The 22,653-nt window shown below is 53.3% G+C and overlaps 1 long non-coding RNA gene and 1 other non-coding gene across 2 annotated transcripts in view; both read left to right on the plus strand.

The window, feature by feature from the left end:
* The window catches only part of LOC138672168 (uncharacterized), a 209,129-nt gene that overhangs the window by 64,723 nt on the left and 121,753 nt on the right, over positions 1–22,653 (plus strand). The window lies entirely within an intron of this gene.
* Positions 9,546–9,697, plus strand: LOC138673696 (5.8S ribosomal RNA). The gene has a single exon (XR_011320313.1). It is a non-coding gene; the product is annotated as a 5.8S ribosomal RNA (ribosomal RNA).

Consider the following 22,653-nt stretch of genomic DNA (forward strand, 5'->3'; position numbering starts at 1 on the left):
GGCTTAATAGTCGGCCCTGCGGAAGTCGGTGGAGGGCTTAATAGTCGGCCCTGCGGAAGACGGAGGGGGCTTAATAGTCGGCCTGTGGAGGTTGTCTGTGGGCTTAATAGTCACCCTGAGTACGCCATAGCGACTCTCCAAGGTGGGGGCACAGTGTTCGTTCCATGGGCGGAAAGTTTAATTTTGAGCGAAAAACCGTATTTTCGCACTGTAAAAAATGTCAGACTTCCAGGCGGGGGAAAACCGCAGGAGGCGTACCGAGGAGGCTTCCAGGAGCCTGGGGAAGATTTTCCAAAAGTGTCCTTGACACTTAGAAATATTTTGAAAAAAATCACGATTTTGTGAAAATTGACACGTTTCCCCTACTTCCACGCCAGGGGGGCGTCAATATGTTGTGAGGTACCCCAGGACAGTCGCCTAAATGTGGGTGAAGTTTGCGAGTCACGGGCGCAAAGTCGAATTTTGGGTGAAAAACCGCGTTTTCATGCGCTAAAAATTTCAGACAAGTGTCAGACTTCCAGGCAGGGGGAAACCGCAGGAGGCGTACCGAGGAGGCTTCCAGGAGCCTGGGGAAGATTATCCAAAAGTGTCCTTGACACTTAGAAATATTTTGAAAAAATCACGATTTTGTGAAAATTGACACGTTTCCCCTACTTCCACGCCAGGGGGGCGTCAATATGTGGTGAGGTACCCCAGGACAGTCGCCCAAATGTGGGTGAAGTTTGCGGGTCATGGGCGCAAAGTCGAATTTTGGGTGAAAAACCGCGTTTTCATACTCTAAAAATTTCAGACAAGTGTCAGACTTCCAGGCAGGGAGAAACCGCAGGAGGCGTACCGAGGAGGCTTCCAGGAGCCTGGGGAAGATTATCCAAAAGTGTCCTTGACACTTAGAAATATTTTCAGAAAATCACGATTTTGTGAAAATTGACACGTTTCCCCTACTTCCACGCCAGGGGGGCGTCAATATGTTGTGAGGTACCCCAGGACAGTCGCCCAAATGTGGGTGAAGTTTGCGAGTCATGGGCGCAAAGTCGAATTTTGGGTGAAAAACCGCGTTTTCATACTCTAAAAATTTCAGACAAGTGTCAGACTTCCAGGCAGGGAGAAACCGCAGGAGGCGTAACGAGGAGGCTTCCAGGAGCCTGGGGAAGATTTTCCAAAAGTGTCCTTGACACTTAGAAATATTTTCAGAAAATCACGATTTTGTGAAAATTGACACGTTTCCCCTACTTCCACGCCAGGGGGGCGTCAATATGTTGTGAGGTACCCCAGGACAGTCGCCTAAATGTGGGTGAAGTTTGCGAGTCACGGGCGCAAAGTCGAATTTTGGGTGAAAAACCGCGTTTTCATGCGCTAAAAATTTCAGACAAGTGTCAGACTTCCAGGCAGGGGGAAACCGCAGGAGGCGTACCGAGGAGGCTTCCAGGAGCCTGGGGAAGATTATCCAAAAGTGTCCTTGACACTTAGAAATATTTTGAAAAAATCACGATTTTGTGAAAATTGACACGTTTCCCCTACTTCCACGCCAGGGGGGCGTCAATATGTTGTGAGGTACCCCAGGACAGTCGCCTAAATGTGGGTGAAGTTTGCGAGTCACGGGCGCAAAGTCGAATTTTGGGTGAAAAACCGCGTTTTCATGCGCTAAAAATTTCAGACAAGTGTCAGACTTCCAGGCAGGGGGAAACCGCAGGAGGCGTACCGAGGAGGCTTCCAGGAGCCTGGGGAAGATTATCCAAAAGTGTCCTTGACACTTAGAAATATTTTGAAAAAATCACGATTTTGTGAAAATTGACACGTTTCCCCTACTTCCACGCCAGGGGGGCGTCAATATGTTGTGAGGTACCCCAGGACAGTCGCCTAAATGTGGGTGAAGTTTGCGAGTCACGGGCGCAAAGTCGAATTTTGGGTGAAAAAACGCGTTTTCATGCGCTAAAAATTTCAGACAAGTGTCAGACTTCCAGGCAGGGGGAAACCGCAGGAGGCGTACCGAGGAGGCTTCCAGGAGCCTGGGGAAGATTATCCAAAAGTGTCCTTGACACTTAGAAATATTTTGAAAAAATCACGATTTTGTGAAAATTGACACGTTTCCCCTACTTCCACGCCAGGGGGGCGTCAATATGTTGTGAGGTACCCCAGGACAGTCGCCCAAATGTGGGTGAAGTTTGCGAGTCACGGGCGCAAAGTCGAATTTTGGGTGAAAAACCGCATTTTCATACTCTAAAAATTTCAGACAAGTGTCAGACTTCCAGGCAGGGAGAAACCGCAGGAGGCGTACCGAGGAGGCTTCCAGGAGCCTGGGGAAGATTATCCAAAAGTGTCCTTGACACTTAGAAATATTTTGAAAAAATCACGATTTTGTGAAAATTGACACGTTTCCCCTACTTCCACGCCAGGGGGGCGTCAATATGTTGTGAGGTACCCCAGGACAGTCGCCCAAATGTGGGTGAAGTTTGCGAGTCATGGGCGCAAAGTCGAATTTTGGGTGAAAAACCGCATTTTCATACTCTAAAAATTTCAGACAAGTGTCAGACTTCCAGGCAGGGAGAAACCGCAGGAGGCGTACCGAGGAGGCTTCCAGGAGCCTGGGGAAGATTATCCAAAAGTGTCCTTGACACTTAGAAATATTTTGAAAAAATCACGATTTTGTGAAAATTGACACGTTTCCCCTACTTCCACGCCAGGGGGGCGTCAATATGTTGTGAGGTACCCCAGGACAGTCGCCCAAATGTGGGTGAAGTTTGCGAGTCATGGGCGCAAAGTCGAATTTTGGGTGAAAAACCGCATTTTCATACTCTAAAAATTTCAGACAAGTGTCAGACTTCCAGGCAGGGAGAAACCGCAGGAGGCGTACCGAGGAGGCTTCCAGGAGCCTGGGGAAGATTTTCCAAAAGTGTCCTTGACACTTAGAAATATTTTGAGAAATTTCCGATTTTGTGAAAATTGACACGTTTCCCCTACTTCCACGCCAGGGGGGCGTCAATATGTTGTGAGGTACCCCAGGACAGTCGCCCAAATGTGGGTGAAGTTTGCGAGTCATGGGCGCAAAGTCGAATTTTGGGTGAAAAACCGCATTTTCATACTCTAAAAATTTCAGACAAGTGTCAGACTTCCAGGCAGGGAGAAACCGCAGGAGGCGTACCGAGGAGGCTTCCAGGAGCCTGGGGAAGATTATCCAAAAGTGTCCTTGACACTTAGAAATATTTTGAAAAAATCACGATTTTGTGAAAATTGACACGTTTCCCCTACTTCCACGCCAGGGGGGCGTCAATATGTTGTGAGGTACCCCAGGACAGTCGCCCAAATGTGGGTGAAGTTTGCGAGTCATGGGCGCAAAGTCGAATTTTGGGTGAAAAACCGCATTTTCATACTCTAAAAATTTCAGACAAGTGTCAGACTTCCAGGCAGGGAGAAACCGCAGGAGGCGTACCGAGGAGGCTTCCAGGAGCCTGGGGAAGATTATCCAAAAGTGTCCTTGACACTTAGAAATATTTTCAGAAAATCACGATTTTGTGAAAATTGACACGTTTCCCCTACTTCCACGCCAGGGGGGCGTCAATATGATGTGAGGTACCCCAAGGCAGTGACCTAACTGTGGGTGAAGTTTGCGGGTCATGGGCGCAAAGTCGAATTTTGGGTGAAAAACCGCATTTTCATACTCTAAAAATTTCAGACAGGTGTCAGACTTCCAGGCAGGGAGAAACCGCAGGAGGCGTACCGAGGAGGCTTCCAGGAGCCTGGGGAAGATTATCCAAAAGAGTCCTTGACACTTAGAAATATTTTCAGAAAATCACGATTTTGTGAAAATTGTCACGTTTCCCCTACTTCCACGCCAGGGGGGCGTCAATATGTTGTGAGGTACCCCAGGACAGTCGCCCAAATGTGGGTGAAGTTTGCGAGTCATGGGCGCAAAGTCGAATTTTGGGTGAAAAACCGCATTTTCATACTCTAAAAATTTCAGACAAGTGTCAGACTTCCAGGCAGGGAGAAACCGCAGGAGGCGTACCGAGGAGGCTTCCAGGAGCCTGGGGAAGATTATCCAAAAGTGTCCTTGACACTTAGAAATATTTTCAGAAAATCACGATTTTGTGAAAATTGACACGTTTCCCCTACTTCCACGCCAGGGGGGCGTCAATATGATGTGAGGTACCCCAAGGCAGTGACCTAACTGTGGGTGAAGTTTGCGAGTCATGGGCGCAAAGTCGAATTTTGGGTGAAAAACCGCGTTTTCATACTCTAAAAATTTCAGACAAGTGTCAGACTTCCAGGCAGGGGGAAACCGCCGGAGGCGTACCGAGGAGGCTTCCAGGAGCCTGGGGAAGATTATCCAAAAGTGTCCTTGACACTTAGAAATATTTTGAAAAAAATCACGATTTTGTGAAAATTGACACGTTTCCCCTACTTCCACGCCAGGGGGGCGTCAATATGTTGTGAGGTACCCCAGGACAGTCGCCCAAATGTGGGTGAAGTTTGCGAGTCATGGGCGCAAAGTCGAATTTTGGGTGAAAAACCGCATTTTCATACTCTAAAAATTTCAGACAAGTGTCAGACTTCCAGGCAGGGAGAAACCGCAGGAGGCGTACCGAGGAGGCTTCCAGGAGCCTGGGGAAGATTATCCAAAAGTGTCCTTGACACTTAGAAATATTTTCAGAAAATCACGATTTTGTGAAAATTGACACGTTTCCCCTACTTCCACGCCAGGGGGGCGTCAATATGATGTGAGGTACCCCAAGGCAGTGACCTAACTGTGGGTGAAGTTTGCGGGTCATGGGCGCAAAGTCGAATTTTGGGTGAAAAACCGCATTTTCATACTCTAAAAATTTCAGACAGGTGTCAGACTTCCAGGCAGGGAGAAACCGCAGGAGGCGTACCGAGGAGGCTTCCAGGAGCCTGGGGAAGATTATCCAAAAGAGTCCTTGACACTTAGAAATATTTTCAGAAAATCACGATTTTGTGAAAATTGTCACGTTTCCCCTACTTCCACGCCAGGGGGGCGTCAATATGTTGTGAGGTACCCCAGGACAGTCGCCCAAATGTGGGTGAAGTTTGCGAGTCATGGGCGCAAAGTCGAATTTTGGGTGAAAAACCGCATTTTCATACTCTAAAAATTTCAGACAAGTGTCAGACTTCCAGGCAGGGAGAAACCGCAGGAGGCGTACCGAGGAGGCTTCCAGGAGCCTGGGGAAGATTATCCAAAAGTGTCCTTGACACTTAGAAATATTTTCAGAAAATCACGATTTTGTGAAAATTGACACGTTTCCCCTACTTCCACGCCAGGGGGGCGTCAATATGATGTGAGGTACCCCAAGGCAGTGACCTAACTGTGGGTGAAGTTTGCGAGTCATGGGCGCAAAGTCGAATTTTGGGTGAAAAACCGCGTTTTCATACTCTAAAAATTTCAGACAAGTGTCAGACTTCCAGGCAGGGGGAAACCGCCGGAGGCGTACCGAGGAGGCTTCCAGGAGCCTGGGGAAGATTATCCAAAAGTGTCCTTGACACTTAGAAATATTTTGAAAAAAATCACGATTTTGTGAAAATTGACACGTTTCCCCTACTTCCACGCCAGGGGGGCGTCAATATGTTGTGAGGTACCCCAGGACAGTCGCCCAAATGTGGGTGAAGTTTGCGAGTCATGGGCGCAAAGTCGAATTTTGGGTGAAAAACCGCATTTTCATACTCTAAAAATTTCAGACAAGTGTCAGACTTCCAGGCAGGGGGAAACCGCAGGAGGCGTACCGAGGAGGCTTCCAGGAGCCTGGGGAAGATTATCCAAAAGTGTCCTTGACACTTAGAAATATTTTGAGAAAATCATGATTTTGTGAAAATTGACACGTTTCCCCTACTTCCACGCCAGGGGGGCGTCAATATGTTGTGAGGTACCCCAGGACAGTCGCCCAAATGTGGGTGAAGTTTGCGAGTCATGGGCGCAAAGTCGAATTTTGGGTGAAAAACCGCATTTTCATACTCTAAAAATTTCAGACAAGTGTCAGACTTCCAGGCAGGGAGAAACCGCAGGAGGCGTACCGAGGAGGCTTCCAGGAGCCTGGGGAAGATTTTCCAAAAGTGTCCTTGACACTTAGAAATATTTTGAGAAATTTCCGATTTTGTGAAAAATGACCCCTTTCCCCTACTTCCACCCTAAAGGGGCGTCAATATGTTGTAAAGCACCCCGAGACAGAGACCTAAGCGTGGGCAAAGTTTGGGTCTGATGGGTGGAACACTGAAAAAAACGCGATTTTCCACTTAGAACAAACATAGAACTTTCAGACTTCCAGGCGGGGGGAAAGCTCTGAAGCTGTACCGAGGACACTTCCATGGCCCCCGGATCGATTTTCAAGAACGAGTCCTTGGGACTTTGAAATTTTTCGGCGATGCGTTTTTGGCTTCCGGGAGCCGCAGAACGTTGGGAAATTCGTTCCGCTCGCCGGCTCCAGGTGTTTCGGGCTAGTCCAGGCCCCAGCTACGCCGCCTGGCCGCCAAATTTCGCAAAATCGAAAAAAAAAAAAATAGAACCGGAATGAGGAATTTCTGGCCGCCGGATCCGCCGCACAGCTCCAGGAAGTCGGACACTTTTCGGCTTCGCTCCCTTAAAGTGGGGGTCGGTGTTTCGCCATGCAAATACCCACTTTTGCACACCAGCTGCAGGATATAGGAGAGAGGGGTACCTCTCGGGCCCGACTGATTTCCGATGTTTTCGTGGTTCCTCAAGTCGGGTAGGCGGTTTGGCGAGTACCCCCCTGTTTGCATGGAAGTCCGCCCTCGCGTCGACACCAGGCTTCCGCGGCTCCAGGGGGACTCTTGCCGGTCGTCTGCCCCAAGTCAGAGACGCGTTTCCCGGGTCGCCTGAGCCTGAACGGACCCTCCCCAAGCGTGTTCTGGTTCTCCGAGGGTGACGGATGTCAGAAGGGAGGCAGATCTGGAGTCTTCGTCCCGAGGAGGGCTCCAGGAGGGCGGATTGCACCCCCTGACTCGGTCCCCTCAGAGCAGGCTTGGCGTTTCTCTGTGTCGGATGTCTCCCGCTTCCACGCCACCGGGGAGACCTATGAGAGAATCGCACTGTGACCCGGATTCCGTCTTGAGGGCGCCCGTAGCGTGTCGGAGAGGGACCTCCAGGACTATCGGGCATGTTTCTTCCCCGTCTCCCCGAGGGGAAGGATGGCAGCGGGTGGGGTTTCTCACCCATGCCCCCCACCGGCTCTTCCTCCGATCGATTTGGCTCAGCGCTCCCGGGTGGGGAGGTGGTGCCGCTCGCTCGGCCCGGGCTTTGGAGCCCGCGTCGGTCTAAGGCGGGCGGTCTCCTTCCTCTTTTACCCCCCGGGATTCAGGCACGCATCCTTGGGCGTGCACGCCGGCAGTCGCCTCCCGTTCGCAGGACGGTGGCTGCCGTGCAGAGGGGGAGTTTGACCCGAACTGTGGTACGGCAGGGGTCCGACGACCCGCGCGGGCGAATGGCGGGGCGCCCACCCACCTCGGCGTGGGGGCCCGTCGTCCGAATCGCTCCCCGCGCGGGGTAGCACAACGATCTTCTCCGAGGGCGGCCCTTTGACTTCCAGATGCGCAGCTCGCCCGCGGAGGCCCGTGCCGACCCCCACCCAGCGTCCGATGGGCGGCCTCCGCGGTGGGCATCGGCGAGAGCGGCGGCGGTGGGTGGCGCTTCCACGCCACCGCCGAGCTCCGCGTTCTCCAGTCTTTTCCCGAGCCCCTACGATAGTGGGGGGACGACAGACGCGTGGGGAGGCAGGCGGAGTGGGTTCTCACCGCGTGGTGTGCCCGGCCGAACGCCGTCGCCTTCCCCGCTCGTCCGACGTCCTCCGAGGCGGCTCGGAAGGGAGCGCGAGAGGGAGAGAGCGAGAGAGAGAGAGAGAGAGACCAAGCGGACGCCCCAGAGCGAAAAGGGAGAGACGAGTGGGGCAAAAAGAGTTTTGGCGAAGGGGAGTACCCGGCGAACTGCCGCCCCGGGCTTCTTCTGTTCTCAACAGCGGAGGCACGGCTTTGGGGGGGAGACGCCGCTCGGTTGGGGCTCCTTTGAGGTTACGGGCAAGAGCCCGGGACGAGGGACTACGCCATAGGGCGACGCCGACACGGCCAGGCCAACTGCGCCCCCCGTGCGACCTCCGCGTCGCTGGCGGGCTCTGCGCCTGAGCCGCGGTGGACCCCGACGGCCAGCCCCCCTCTCCCACTCCTCGCGCCCGTCCGCCGGTGGGTCGAGGACCCCCCGCGGCGGAGGCAGGTCTAAGCCAGACGGAGGCCCCGCATAGGCCCCCCACCGCCCTGGCCCCTCTCCCCAGCAGCGACTCTGTGTGTCGCCCCGGGAGCGGTGGGTCACGAGGCAGGGTGGCCGTGGCGTCCTCCGAAGGCCAGTCACCTACGGCCCTCCCCGTGCAAGGGGTGGTTTTTACAACAGATGCCCTCCGATCGGGAGGCCGGGTCTAAGCCAGATGGTGGCGCCGCATAGGCCCCCCACCGCCCTGGCCCCTCTCCCCAGCAGCGACTCTGTGTGTCGCCCCGGGAGCGGTGGGTCACGAGGCAGGGGAGCCGTGGCGTCCTCCGGAGGCCAGTCACCTCGCCCTCTCCGTGCAAGGTGGGTTTTTTTTCCAGACACCCTCCGCATCGGCCGCCTCGCACCGTACAGCGTGCACGATCTCCCCAGTGGCACTGCACTCGCCGTTCAGGCTCCTTTTTTCCTCCGCAAGGTGACGCCCCGGGATGCCCGCCTGCTGGCACGGACGACGAGGAGGATTTCCCTTCCTCCGGGTGCCCTTCCCGCTGCGGGGCTTCCTATCTGGCTTCTCTCCCTCGATTGATTAAGTCCCTGGCCTTTGTACACACTGCCCGTCGCTACTACCGATTGGATGGTTTAGTGAGGTCCTTGGATCGGCCCCGCCGGGTTCGGCCAAGACCCATGGTGGAGAGCCGAGAAGACGATCGAACTTGACTATCTAGAGACAGTAAAAGTCGTAACAAGGTTTCCCTAGATGAACCTGTGGAAGGATCTTTAATGGGCGAGTGAAAAATACCGATGAGGTGCAGATCAGGAGGCCAGCCGCCCGCCAAATCCCCGAAGGGTACCGAACGTGATGGGGGCGGTGGTAGGTCTCTTTCTGCTTCGCCAGGGCGCTCCGCAGGGTGGGGACGGTGAGGGCACGTGAGGACAGCGGGCGGGCGACGTCGGGAGGGTGCGGGGAGCCCCTCTCGCTCCGTCGCCCAGGAAAAAGACGCCCGGCCTCGCGCCGACGATTGTTGCCCTGCCGCTGCCTGCCGAGGAAAAATAAGAAGCCCCCCGCGTACGCGAAAGGCCGTCCCGGGTACCATTCTCCTGTGCGCTCACATACCCCTCCCCGGGGTATGTGGGTCTGGGCGGTAGGTTGAGAAGCCTCGAGCCCTCCTTTGTTCTCCTCCCCGCTGGAGGGAGGGACGGGGAGGCCGAGCGCCCGGGCAACAGGGCCGAGATTTGAAAACAACCCTCCAAAGCATCCCAGTCTTTTGCGGCCGGCTGACACGAGAGTGAAAAGGGGGGCGCCTCCGAGTGTCCCCAAACCAGAAAGCGCGGCTCTTAACGGTGGATCACTCGGCGCGCGCGTCGAAGAACGCAGCTAGCTGCGAGAATTAAGTGTGAATTGCAGGACACATTGATCATCGACACTTCGAACGCACCTTGCGGCCCCGGGGTGCTCCCGGGGCTATGCCTGTCTGAGGGTTGCCCCTCCATCTATCGCCTCCATGGCGCAGCTGGGGTCCCCTCGCAAGGGTGACAACGAGGGAGGCCTGAGGCTCCGTGCCCTGATGGTCTCTTCTCCTTTATCCCTTACATCCCCCCAAGGCCAGACTCACCTGCCCTGGGCCCACCTGATGGGGTTTACCATCGTCACTCCCCCCGTTGCGACGTGAAACCCTGTGGCGCAATGAAGGTGAAGGCCGGGGCGCTCCGGCCGAGGTGGGATCCCGCCGCCCGCTCCGGGGGGTTGACACGGCGGGTGCACCATCGGCCCGCCTCTGTCGGGGAGGTGGAGCATGAGTGCGCGATAGGACCCGAAAGATGGTGAGCTATGCCTGGGCAGGACGAAGCCAGAGGAAACTCTGGTGGAGGTCCGCAGCGACCCTGATGTGCAAATTGGTCATCTGGGTATAGGGGCGTTTGTAGATGTGCTTGGCCCGTACGGGGATCGAACCCACGACCTTGGTGTTATTAGCACCACGCTCTAACCAACTGAGCTAAATGGCCATAGGTGTGGTCCCTGGGTATAGGGGCGAAAGACTCACGGAGACCACGGGCAGACGTACAGGGGCCTGATCAACCCCTGGACCGTACGGGCTGCTGTGCCTGCCGCAGGCGAGAAGCGAGAACCCCTTCGGGGCACGGAGACTACAACCGGACGTACGGGGGTCTGACCCACCCCTGGACCGTACGGTCTGCTGGCTGCTGTGCCTGCCGCAGGCGAGAAGCGAGAACCCCTTCGGGGCACGGAGACCACAACCGGACGTACGGGGGTCTGACCCACCCCTGGACCGTACGGTCTGCTGGCTGCCGTTCCTGGTGCAGGCGAGAAGCGGGAACCCCTTCGGGGCATGGAGACCACAACCGGACGTACGGGGGTCTGATCCACCCCTGACCGTACGGTCTGCTGGCTGCCGTGCCTGGTGCAGGCGAGAAGTGGGAACCCCTTCGGGGCACGGAGACCACAACCGTACGTCCGGGAGTCTGACCCACCCCTGGACCGTACGGTCTGCTGGCTGCCGTGCCTGGTGCAGGCGAGAAGCGGGAACCCCTTCGGGGCACGGAGACCACAACCGGACGTACGGGGGTCTGATCAACCCCTGTACCGTACGGGCTGCTGGCTGCCGTGCCGTCCTCAAATTGCTTGGCCTAAACAAAAGTCAATTTTTTGTGACAACAGTGATGACCGTGACATAGCACTGGAGGTGTACCCCAAGACAGTGACCTAAGTGTGGGTGAAGTCTGTGGTTCATGGGCGGAAAGTTGAATTTTGGGTGAAAAACCATACTTTCACACTTTGAAAATTTCAGACATGTGTCAGACTTCCAGGCAGGGGGAAACCGCTGGAGGTGTACCGAGGACACTTCCAGAAGCCTGGGGAAGCTTTTCTGGAAGAGTCCTTGACACTTGGAAAATTTTGGGCAATTTTCTGAGAAAAAAAAAAATCACATTTCCCCTTACCCCCCACCCAAGAGGGGCTTCAATATGTTGCAGAGTACCCCGAAAGGGTCCCCAAAGTGGGAGAAAAGTGAGGCAAGTCAAAGAGGCAAAGATGAATGTACATTTGAATAATTTTATTAATGTCAGATAAAAATTGACATATTCACAAGGGCTTTGTTCTCCTGATTGGGATGAGCCGAATATTCTTGAGACTATACTCCTCAGTAGAATCGGATGACTCGGTATCACTTTCCGTGAGGTCTACCACCTCGTTATCCAATTCACTGGTTGATGCCATTACTGGCGACATAATTTTTGCGTCCTCATGATTTCCTGCGTTGAACACTAGCTCTTGGGCACGGCACATATCGGTCAGGGTCTTCTCCCGGTAAACTCTCTCGGCCACATCGTTTGTATGTGCCAAGTAGCGTGCAAACAAGCGCTTTTCGCAATCTGTGTATTGTGACAAAGTCCATGTCTCGCAAATCCGCCGTACAAGGTGGCTGGTGATGTTTGGGAGGTTGTAGCTACGGAGGAAAGCACATTGTTAGTACCGGTTGCTACTTATGGCTGTGGGTCACTTGACTTGTGGCTACCTTACCTTGAATGGTATCGTCTGAGTCTCATGGATGGATTTTTTATGACCTTCCCGGTACACGTCACGAAAAAGTTTGTGATAATCTTTCGGCCAAAGGTAAAGACCGGTCTGACATATTCCGCATACGCATTGAACCACTGAAAAAGAAAAAAAATATATATATGTTACTCTCCAGTCTGGGGGCACCCCTCCAAAAGGTTTTACATGGGGACAAGAGAGTGTTTTGCTCCCCACAATGAGTGGGGTTGCCTGGGTTCCCTGGCTTTGAGAAAAGCTTACCGATTCCTCTTCCTCTGAAAGTACAAAAGTTGCTACCTGAGAGGTGGAGCACTTGTGAGTCTTCACACCCACAATTGTCTTGCGTCTTCCTTGGTACGTGTGATGGATCCTCTCATTCCACTCTGAAACCTACGATGTGAAAAAAAAAAGGTGGAAAAATATTGAACCGGTTCAGCAAATACCGCTGACCCACAGGGCCCGACGACTTACCGTCATGTTACGAACAACACCTGGTCTTTGGAGATGTTTTAGAATCAGAAGGGCCTCGAGGTACAGTACCACTTCCCGGCGATCTACTTCTGATCCGCCATCTGTCACAGCCTCGATGCTAGCTAGAAATGTTGGCCTTGCCTCCTCCAGTATAATCTGGCAGTCCTTGGGTGACTTTGATGGCTTCATCAATAGATCGTACCTGTGGGGAAAAATAAAGGCAATTAACCAACATCCAAGGTTTGGTAACAATGCGCTGAATATTGGCTCTTTTGAACGGTGTACCTTTTACTTACAGACTCTCGGCAGGCTCCCTTGTACAATGATTTCTGAAGGTCTGTTGTAAAATTCATGAACACTTCGCATGCCTTATAAAGTTGAGGATTCTCTAGTCTCAGTTTGGTAGCCCTCATCTGATACATGGTAAATCTCCGTATATGCTTCAACATTTTGAGGGAGGTCTGGCTCGATAGATGGAGTTTTCCAAGTTGTTGAAAAAAATTATTAACCTGGTTTGGTTTTACGAGGTACTCCAGAGTTACAGATTTTGGGTTCACAAAAAATAGAAACCGTGCTACGTTTGATACCTCCTGTTGACAGTTTGGGACCCCATGGGTAACTGTTAGGTACGAGTGGAACCCCTTTAACATGGGGTGATTCAATGAGTGACGCTTGTACAATCCGGCGGCCTTGGTAGCCGTGCGGTTTTTGTCTTTCCATTCCCTTTTCTGGATACTTAAATTGCTGCCATCCATGACCTCCTCATTGCCTATGCGGTCAGAAATGCTCCCTGTGTGGTCAGGCTCAGGGCACGGGTCTCCCTCCCGACTGTCTACCGGCCGTAAAAGGAAAGGCACATCCATCTCATCCGAATCTAGCTTTGGCGTGGGGCATGGGTCTCCCTCCCGACTGTCTACTGGCCGTAAAAGGAAAGGCACGTCCATCTCATCTGAATCTAGCTCTGGCGGGGGGCACGGGTCTCCCTCCAGACTGTCTCCCGGCCGTAAAAGGAAAGGCACATCCATCACATCTGAATCTAGCTCTGGCATGGAGCCTGGGCGGAGCTCCGGATTGTCAGTTGGTACCTGAGCGGGCCCTTCACAGGTCAGTGGTGTGATTTGTGACTCAAACCTAGGCTTGTTTGCTATCAAAAAGCCGCGACCTTCTAAGAAGGCTACAGTCTCCTCCAAGGATTGGAGGGGCTTGAGCTCACTGAATTGGATTGTTGTCCCCTTGTTGGCGATACAGCGAAGTTGATACTTTGCGGAGGCTATGGCGGTTTTTATCTCCGAATCACCGTGTGACCTCAGGCATACCCTTCTCAGATGTGTGGATATATATTTGGTTACCCTGTGGCACACGGGGCATGTAAGTGGTGTCCGTGGGTGCCTGCGGGGGAGACACAAGCAATAAAACCGGTCACCTTGCCAGCAAGTGTACAACTCCACTACAAGGTACATTCATGTGTCTCTACGTGGCCGACAAATGTCTTCTACTCACCGCTCCATTGCGAAGGGTTTCCCGCAGTCAAACAGAGCGTCTCGTAATAGTTTATTAAAGTGCCGTGTTTCTCTGTGTCTTGAACTGTGGCAAATGATTTTCCTCCGCGCGAGTCAGCCACGCAGGTGAAAGACGCCAGCTGAGGTGATTGAAATTAACCGGATGTGTTTTGCCGTACTCTGATATAGGTCACCACGGGGGTTGAGTCAGCCCAGGGGGTGGCACCTCCACGGTCGCTAAACATCCGTAGGGTTGATGATATATCCCTCACCTGATCCACCTGCTGTAATCACCTATACGGCATCACGGGGGATGACTCAGCCCCAGGGGTGGCACCTGACCGGATCCACCTGCCATAATCGCCTATACGGCATCACGGGGGATGACTCAGCCCCAGGGGGTGGCACCTACACGGCTGTCGATCAGTCATATCTGTAACGGATTGGGTACTAACTGGATCCATCGATCCCAGTCAAAGCACGGTGGCTCACTTGTTAGCGCTGCGGCCTTGCCGAGCTGGCGTCTCGGGTTCGAATCCTGTTGTGTCATACATTCAGAAAGGGAAAAATCTCAGGTGTTATGTCAAGGACACTTCCAGGGATCCTGGGGAAGAATTGCAGGCAGGGTCCTTGACATTTAGAAAAATTTTGAGACAATCCCGATTTTGTAAAAAAAAAAAATCTCACATTTTCCCTACTTCAACCTCATGGGTCGTCAATATGTTGTAAAGTACCCCAAGATAGAGACCCAAGTGTGGGTAAAGTGTCTGGTTCATGGGCACAAAGTTGAATTTTCAGTGAAAATTTGTCGGAAATCCGCTGTGGACATTGGCTGGGCGCGTGACCCGAATGAGAGAGGCGAATCTGGGTGACCCGAGCTTGGCAGGACCCTTCCCACGGGGGTCCTGGTTCTCTGAAGGTTTTCACTGTCAGAAGGGCACATCTTGAGTCCTCACCCAGGTGAGGGCTCTCGGAAGGCGAATGCCCTTCTGTCTTTGTCTCCCCAGAGCAGGCTCGGTGTTTATCGGAAGTCTTCTGTGGACGTTGGCTGGGCGCGTGACCCGAGTGAGAGAGGCGAATCTGGGCGACCCGAGCTTGGCAGGTCCCTTCCCACGGGGGTCCTGGTTCTCTGGAGGTAATCACTGTCAGAAGGGCACATCTTGGGTCCTCACCCAGGTGAGGGCTCTCGGAAGGCGGACGCCCTTCTGTCTTTGTCCCCCCAGAGCAGGCTCGGTGTTTATCGGAAGTCTTCTGTGGACGTTGGCTGGGCGCGTGACCCGAGTGAGAGAGGCGAATCTGGGCGACCCGAGCTTGGCAGGACCCTTCCCACGGGGGTCCTGGTTCTCTGGAGGTAATCACTGTCAGAAGGGCACATCTTGAGTCCTCACCCAGGTGAGGGCTCTCGGAAGGCGGACGCCCTTCTGTCTTTGTCCCCCCAGAGCAGGCTCGGTGTTTATCGGAAGTCTTCTGCGGACGTTGGCTGGGCGCGTGACCCGAGTGAGAGAGGCGAATCTGGGTGACCCGAGCTTGGCAGGACCCTTCCCACGGGGGGTCCTGGTTCTCTGGAGGTAATCACTGTCAGAAGGGCACATCTTGGGTCCTCACCCAGGTGAGGGCTCTCGGAAGGCGGACGCCCTTCTGTCTTTGTCCCCCCAGAGCAGGCTCGGTGTTTATCGGAAGTCTTCTGCGGACGTTGGATGGGCGCGTGACCCGAGTGAGAGAGGCGAATCTGGGCGACCTGAGCTTGGCAGGACCCTTCCCACGGGGGTCCTGGTTCTCTGGAGGTAATCACTGTCAGAAGGGCACATCTTGGGTCCTCACCCAGGTGAGGGCTCTCGGAAGGCGGACGCCCTTCTGTCTTTGTCCCCCCAGAGCAGGCTCGGTGTTTATCGGAAGTCTTCTGTGGACGTTGGCTGGGCGCGTGACCCGAGTGAGAGAGGCGAATCTGGGTGACCCGAGCTTGGCAGGACCCTTCCCACGGGGGGTCCTGGTTCTCTGGAGGTAATCACTGTCAGAAGGGCACATCTTGGGTCCTCACCCAGGTGAGGGCTCTCGGAAGGCGGACGCCCTTCTGTCTTTGTCCCCCCAGAGCAGGCTCGGTGTTTATCGGAAGTCTTCTGCGGACGTTGGCTGGGCGCGTGACCCGAGTGAGAGAGGCGAATCTGGGTGACCCGAGCTTGGCAGGACCCTTCCCACGGGGGGTCCTGGTTCTCTGGAGGTAATCACTGTCAGAAGGGCACATCTTGGGTCCTCACCCAGGTGAGGGCTCTCGGAAGGCGGACGCCCTTCTGTCTTTGTCCCCCCAGAGCAGGCTCGGTGTTTATCGGAAGTCTTCTGCGGACGTTGGCTGGGCGCGTGACCCGAGTGAGAGAGGCGAATCTGGGTGACCCGAGCTTGGCAGGACCCTTCCCACGGGGGTCCTGGTTCTCTGGAGGTAATCACTGTCAGAAGGGCACATCTTGGGTCCTCACCCAGGTGAGGGCTCTCGGAAGGCGGACGCCCTTCTGTCTTTGTCCCCCCAGAGCAGGCTCGGTGTTTATCGGAAGTCTTCTGCGGACGTTGGCTGGGTGCGTGACCCGAGTGAGAGAGGCGGATCTGGGCGACCCGAGCTTGGCAGGACCCTTCCCACGGGGGTCCTGGTTCTCTGAAGGTTTTCACTGTCAGAAGGGCACATCTTGGGTCCTCACCCAGGTGAGGGCTCTCGGAAGGCGGACGCCCTTCTGTCTTTGTCCCCCCAGAGCAGGCTCGGTGTTTATCGGAAGTCTTCTGCGGATGTTGGCTGGGCGCGTGACCCGAGTGAGAGAGGCGAATCTGGGCGACCCGAGCTTGGCAGGACCCTTCCCATGGGGGTCCTGGTTCTCTGGAGGTAATCACTGTCAGAAGGGCACATCTTGGGTCCTCACCCAGGTGAGGGCTCTTGGAAGGCGGACGCCCTTCTGTCTTTGTCCCCCCAGAGCAGGCTCGGTGTTTATCGGAAGTCTTCTGCGGACGTTGGCTGGGCGCGTGACCCGAGTGAGAGAGGCGAATCTGGGTGACCCGAGCTTGGCAGGACCCTTCCCACGGGGGTCCTGGTTCTCTGGAGGTAATCACTGTCAGAAGGGCACATCTTGGGTCCTCACCCAGGTGAGGGCTCTCGGAAGGCGGACGCCCTTCTGTCTTTGTCCCCCCAGAGCAGGCTCGGTGTTTATCGGAAGTCTTCTGCGGACGTTGGCTGGGTGCGTGACCCGAGTGAGAGAGGCGAATCTGGGCGACCCGAGCTTGGCAGGACCCTTCCCACGGGGGTCCTGGTTCTCTGAAGGTTTTCACTGTCAGAAGGGCACATCTTGGGTCCTCACCCAGGTGAGGGCTCTCGGAAGGCGGACGCCCTTCTGTCTTTGTCCCCCCAGAGCAGGCTCGGTGTTTATCGGAAGTCTTCTGCGGACGTTGGCTGGGCGCGTGACCCGAGTGAGAGAGGCGAATCTGGGCGACCCGAGCTTGGCAGGACCCTTCCCACGGGGGTCCTGGTTCTCTGGAGGTAACCACTGTCAGAAGGGCACATCTTGGGTCCTCACCCAGGTGAGGGCTCTCGGAAGGCGAACGGCCTTCTGTCCCTGTCCCCTAGAGCAGGCTCGGTGTTTCTCTGTAGGATGTCCCCACCGGTTTGGTTTTTGTGTTCCGAGATGTATCCTTGCAGCTTGGCCGAAACAAACATTTGCCGTTTTTGGTGGCGACAGCCATGACCGCGGCGAAGCACTTTGGGCGCGGCCGGGATGCGCACACCCCGCTCACCACGTTTCAGTCGCTGGCTGAGTGGACTCCGTAGGGGGGCTTAATAGTCGGCCCTGTGGAAGTCGGAGGGGGGCTTAATAGTCGGCCCTGCGGAAGTCGGTGGAGGGCTTAATAGTCGGCCCTGCGGAAGACGGAGGGGGCTTAATAGTCGGCCTGTGGAGGTTGTCTGTGGGCTTAATAGTCACCCTGAGTACGCCATAGCGACTCTCCAAGGTGGGGGCACAGTGTTCGTTCCATGGGCGGAAAGTTTAATTTTGAGCGAAAAACCGTATTTTCGCACTGTAAAAAATGTCAGACTTCCAGGCGGGGGAAAACCGCAGGAGGCGTACCGAGGAGGCTTCCAGGAGCCTGGGGAAGATTTTCCAAAAGTGTCCTTGACACTTAGAAATATTTTGAAAAAAATCACGATTTTGTGAAAATTGACACGTTTCCCCTACTTCCACGCCAGGGGGGCGTCAATATGTTGTGAGGTACCCCAGGACAGTCGCCTAAATGTGGGTGAAGTTTGCGAGTCACGGGCGCAAAGTCGAATTTTGGGTGAAAAACCGCGTTTTCATGCGCTAAAAATTTCAGACAAGTGTCAGACTTCCAGGCAGGGGGAAACCGCAGGAGGCGTACCGAGGAGGCTTCCAGGAGCCTGGGGAAGATTATCCAAAAGTGTCCTTGACACTTAGAAATATTTTGAAAAAATCACGATTTTGTGAAAATTGACACGTTTCCCCTACTTCCACGCCAGGGGGGCGTCAATATGTGGTGAGGTACCCCAGGACAGTCGCCCAAATGTGGGTGAAGTTTGCGGGTCATGGGCGCAAAGTCGAATTTTGGGTGAAAAACCGCGTTTTCATACTCTAAAAATTTCAGACAAGTGTCAGACTTCCAGGCAGGGAGAAACCGCAGGAGGCGTACCGAGGAGGCTTCCAGGAGCCTGGGGAAGATTATCCAAAAGTGTCCTTGACACTTAGAAATATTTTCAGAAAATCACGATTTTGTGAAAATTGACACGTTTCCCCTACTTCCACGCCAGGGGGGCGTCAATATGTTGTGAGGTACCCCAGGACAGTCGCCCAAATGTGGGTGAAGTTTGCGAGTCATGGGCGCAAAGTCGAATTTTGGGTGAAAAACCGCGTTTTCATACTCTAAAAATTTCAGACAAGTGTCAGACTTCCAGGCAGGGAGAAACCGCAGGAGGCGTAACGAGGAGGCTTCCAGGAGCCTGGGGAAGATTTTCCAAAAGTGTCCTTGACACTTAGAAATATTTTCAGAAAATCACGATTTTGTGAAAATTGACACGTTTCCCCTACTTCCACGCCAGGGGGGCGTCAATATGTTGTGAGGTACCCCAGGACAGTCGCCTAAATGTGGGTGAAGTTTGCGAGTCACGGGCGCAAAGTCGAATTTTGGGTGAAAAACCGCGTTTTCATGCGCTAAAAATTTCAGACAAGTGTCAGACTTCCAGGCAGGGGGAAACCGCAGGAGGCGTACCGAGGAGGCTTCCAGGAGCCTGGGGAAGATTATCCAAAAGTGTCCTTGACACTTAGAAATATTTTGAAAAAATCACGATTTTGTGAAAATTGACACGTTTCCCCTACTTCCACGCCAGGGGGGCGTCAATATGTTGTGAGGTACCCCAGGACAGTCGCCTAAATGTGGGTGAAGTTTGCGAGTCACGGGCGCAAAGTCGAATTTTGGGTGAAAAACCGCGTTTTCATGCGCTAAAAATTTCAGACAAGTGTCAGACTTCCAGGCAGGGGGAAACCGCAGGAGGCGTACCGAGGAGGCTTCCAGGAGCCTGGGGAAGATTATCCAAAAGTGTCCTTGACACTTAGAAATATTTTGAAAAAATCACGATTTTGTGAAAATTGACACGTTTCCCCTACTTCCACGCCAGGGGGGCGTCAATATGTTGTGAGGTACCCCAGGACAGTCGCCTAAATGTGGGTGAAGTTTGCGAGTCACGGGCGCAAAGTCGAATTTTGGGTGAAAAAACGCGTTTTCATGCGCTAAAAATTTCAGACAAGTGTCAGACTTCCAGGCAGGGGGAAACCGCAGGAGGCGTACCGAGGAGGCTTCCAGGAGCCTGGGGAAGATTATCCAAAAGTGTCCTTGACACTTAGAAATATTTTGAAAAAATCACGATTTTGTGAAAATTGACACGTTTCCCCTACTTCCACGCCAGGGGGGCGTCAATATGTTGTGAGGTACCCCAGGACAGTCGCCCAAATGTGGGTGAAGTTTGCGAGTCACGGGCGCAAAGTCGAATTTTGGGTGAAAAACCGCATTTTCATACTCTAAAAATTTCAGACAAGTGTCAGACTTCCAGGCAGGGAGAAACCGCAGGAGGCGTACCGAGGAGGCTTCCAGGAGCCTGGGGAAGATTATCCAAAAGTGTCCTTGACACTTAGAAATATTTTGAAAAAATCACGATTTTGTGAAAATTGACACGTTTCCCCTACTTCCACGCCAGGGGGGCGTCAATATGTTGTGAGGTACCCCAGGACAGTCGCCCAAATGTGGGTGAAGTTTGCGAGTCATGGGCGCAAAGTCGAATTTTGGGTGAAAAACCGCATTTTCATACTCTAAAAATTTCAGACAAGTGTCAGACTTCCAGGCAGGGAGAAACCGCAGGAGGCGTACCGAGGAGGCTTCCAGGAGCCTGGGGAAGATTATCCAAAAGTGTCCTTGACACTTAGAAATATTTTGAAAAAATCACGATTTTGTGAAAATTGACACGTTTCCCCTACTTCCACGCCAGGGGGGCGTCAATATGTTGTGAGGTACCCCAGGACAGTCGCCCAAATGTGGGTGAAGTTTGCGAGTCATGGGCGCAAAGTCGAATTTTGGGTGAAAAACCGCATTTTCATACTCTAAAAATTTCAGACAAGTGTCAGACTTCCAGGCAGGGAGAAACCGCAGGAGGCGTACCGAGGAGGCTTCCAGGAGCCTGGGGAAGATTTTCCAAAAGTGTCCTTGACACTTAGAAATATTTTGAGAAATTTCCGATTTTGTGAAAATTGACACGTTTCCCCTACTTCCACGCCAGGGGGGCGTCAATATGTTGTGAGGTACCCCAGGACAGTCGCCCAAATGTGGGTGAAGTTTGCGAGTCATGGGCGCAAAGTCGAATTTTGGGTGAAAAACCGCATTTTCATACTCTAAAAATTTCAGACAAGTGTCAGACTTCCAGGCAGGGAGAAACCGCAGGAGGCGTACCGAGGAGGCTTCCAGGAGCCTGGGGAAGATTATCCAAAAGTGTCCTTGACACTTAGAAATATTTTGAAAAAATCACGATTTTGTGAAAATTGACACGTTTCCCCTACTTCCACGCCAGGGGGGCGTCAATATGTTGTGAGGTACCCCAGGACAGTCGCCCAAATGTGGGTGAAGTTTGCGAGTCATGGGCGCAAAGTCGAATTTTGGGTGAAAAACCGCATTTTCATACTCTAAAAATTTCAGACAAGTGTCAGACTTCCAGGCAGGGAGAAACCGCAGGAGGCGTACCGAGGAGGCTTCCAGGAGCCTGGGGAAGATTATCCAAAAGTGTCCTTGACACTTAGAAATATTTTCAGAAAATCACGATTTTGTGAAAATTGACACGTTTCCCCTACTTCCACGCCAGGGGGGCGTCAATATGATGTGAGGTACCCCAAGGCAGTGACCTAACTGTGGGTGAAGTTTGCGGGTCATGGGCGCAAAGTCGAATTTTGGGTGAAAAACCGCATTTTCATACTCTAAAAATTTCAGACAGGTGTCAGACTTCCAGGCAGGGAGAAACCGCAGGAGGCGTACCGAGGAGGCTTCCAGGAGCCTGGGGAAGATTATCCAAAAGAGTCCTTGACACTTAGAAATATTTTCAGAAAATCACGATTTTGTGAAAATTGTCACGTTTCCCCTACTTCCACGCCAGGGGGGCGTCAATATGTTGTGAGGTACCCCAGGACAGTCGCCCAAATGTGGGTGAAGTTTGCGAGTCATGGGCGCAAAGTCGAATTTTGGGTGAAAAACCGCATTTTCATACTCTAAAAATTTCAGACAAGTGTCAGACTTCCAGGCAGGGAGAAACCGCAGGAGGCGTACCGAGGAGGCTTCCAGGAGCCTGGGGAAGATTATCCAAAAGTGTCCTTGACACTTAGAAATATTTTCAGAAAATCACGATTTTGTGAAAATTGACACGTTTCCCCTACTTCCACGCCAGGGGGGCGTCAATATGATGTGAGGTACCCCAAGGCAGTGACCTAACTGTGGGTGAAGTTTGCGAGTCATGGGCGCAAAGTCGAATTTTGGGTGAAAAACCGCGTTTTCATACTCTAAAAATTTCAGACAAGTGTCAGACTTCCAGGCAGGGGGAAACCGCCGGAGGCGTACCGAGGAGGCTTCCAGGAGCCTGGGGAAGATTATCCAAAAGTGTCCTTGACACTTAGAAATATTTTGAAAAAAATCACGATTTTGTGAAAATTGACACGTTTCCCCTACTTCCACGCCAGGGGGGCGTCAATATGTTGTGAGGTACCCCAGGACAGTCGCCCAAATGTGGGTGAAGTTTGCGAGTCATGGGCGCAAAGTCGAATTTTGGGTGAAAAACCGCATTTTCATACTCTAAAAATTTCAGACAAGTGTCAGACTTCCAGGCAGGGAGAAACCGCAGGAGGCGTACCGAGGAGGCTTCCAGGAGCCTGGGGAAGATTATCCAAAAGTGTCCTTGACACTTAGAAATATTTTCAGAAAATCACGATTTTGTGAAAATTGACACGTTTCCCCTACTTCCACGCCAGGGGGGCGTCAATATGATGTGAGGTACCCCAAGGCAGTGACCTAACTGTGGGTGAAGTTTGCGGGTCATGGGCGCAAAGTCGAATTTTGGGTGAAAAACCGCATTTTCATACTCTAAAAATTTCAGACAGGTGTCAGACTTCCAGGCAGGGAGAAACCGCAGGAGGCGTACCGAGGAGGCTTCCAGGAGCCTGGGGAAGATTATCCAAAAGAGTCCTTGACACTTAGAAATATTTTCAGAAAATCACGATTTTGTGAAAATTGTCACGTTTCCCCTACTTCCACGCCAGGGGGGCGTCAATATGTTGTGAGGTACCCCAGGACAGTCGCCCAAATGTGGGTGAAGTTTGCGAGTCATGGGCGCAAAGTCGAATTTTGGG

This window comes from Ranitomeya imitator, chromosome 3 (genome assembly GCF_032444005.1).
Source record: "Ranitomeya imitator isolate aRanImi1 chromosome 3, aRanImi1.pri, whole genome shotgun sequence".
Classification (NCBI taxonomy): Eukaryota; Metazoa; Chordata; class Amphibia; order Anura; family Dendrobatidae; genus Ranitomeya; species Ranitomeya imitator.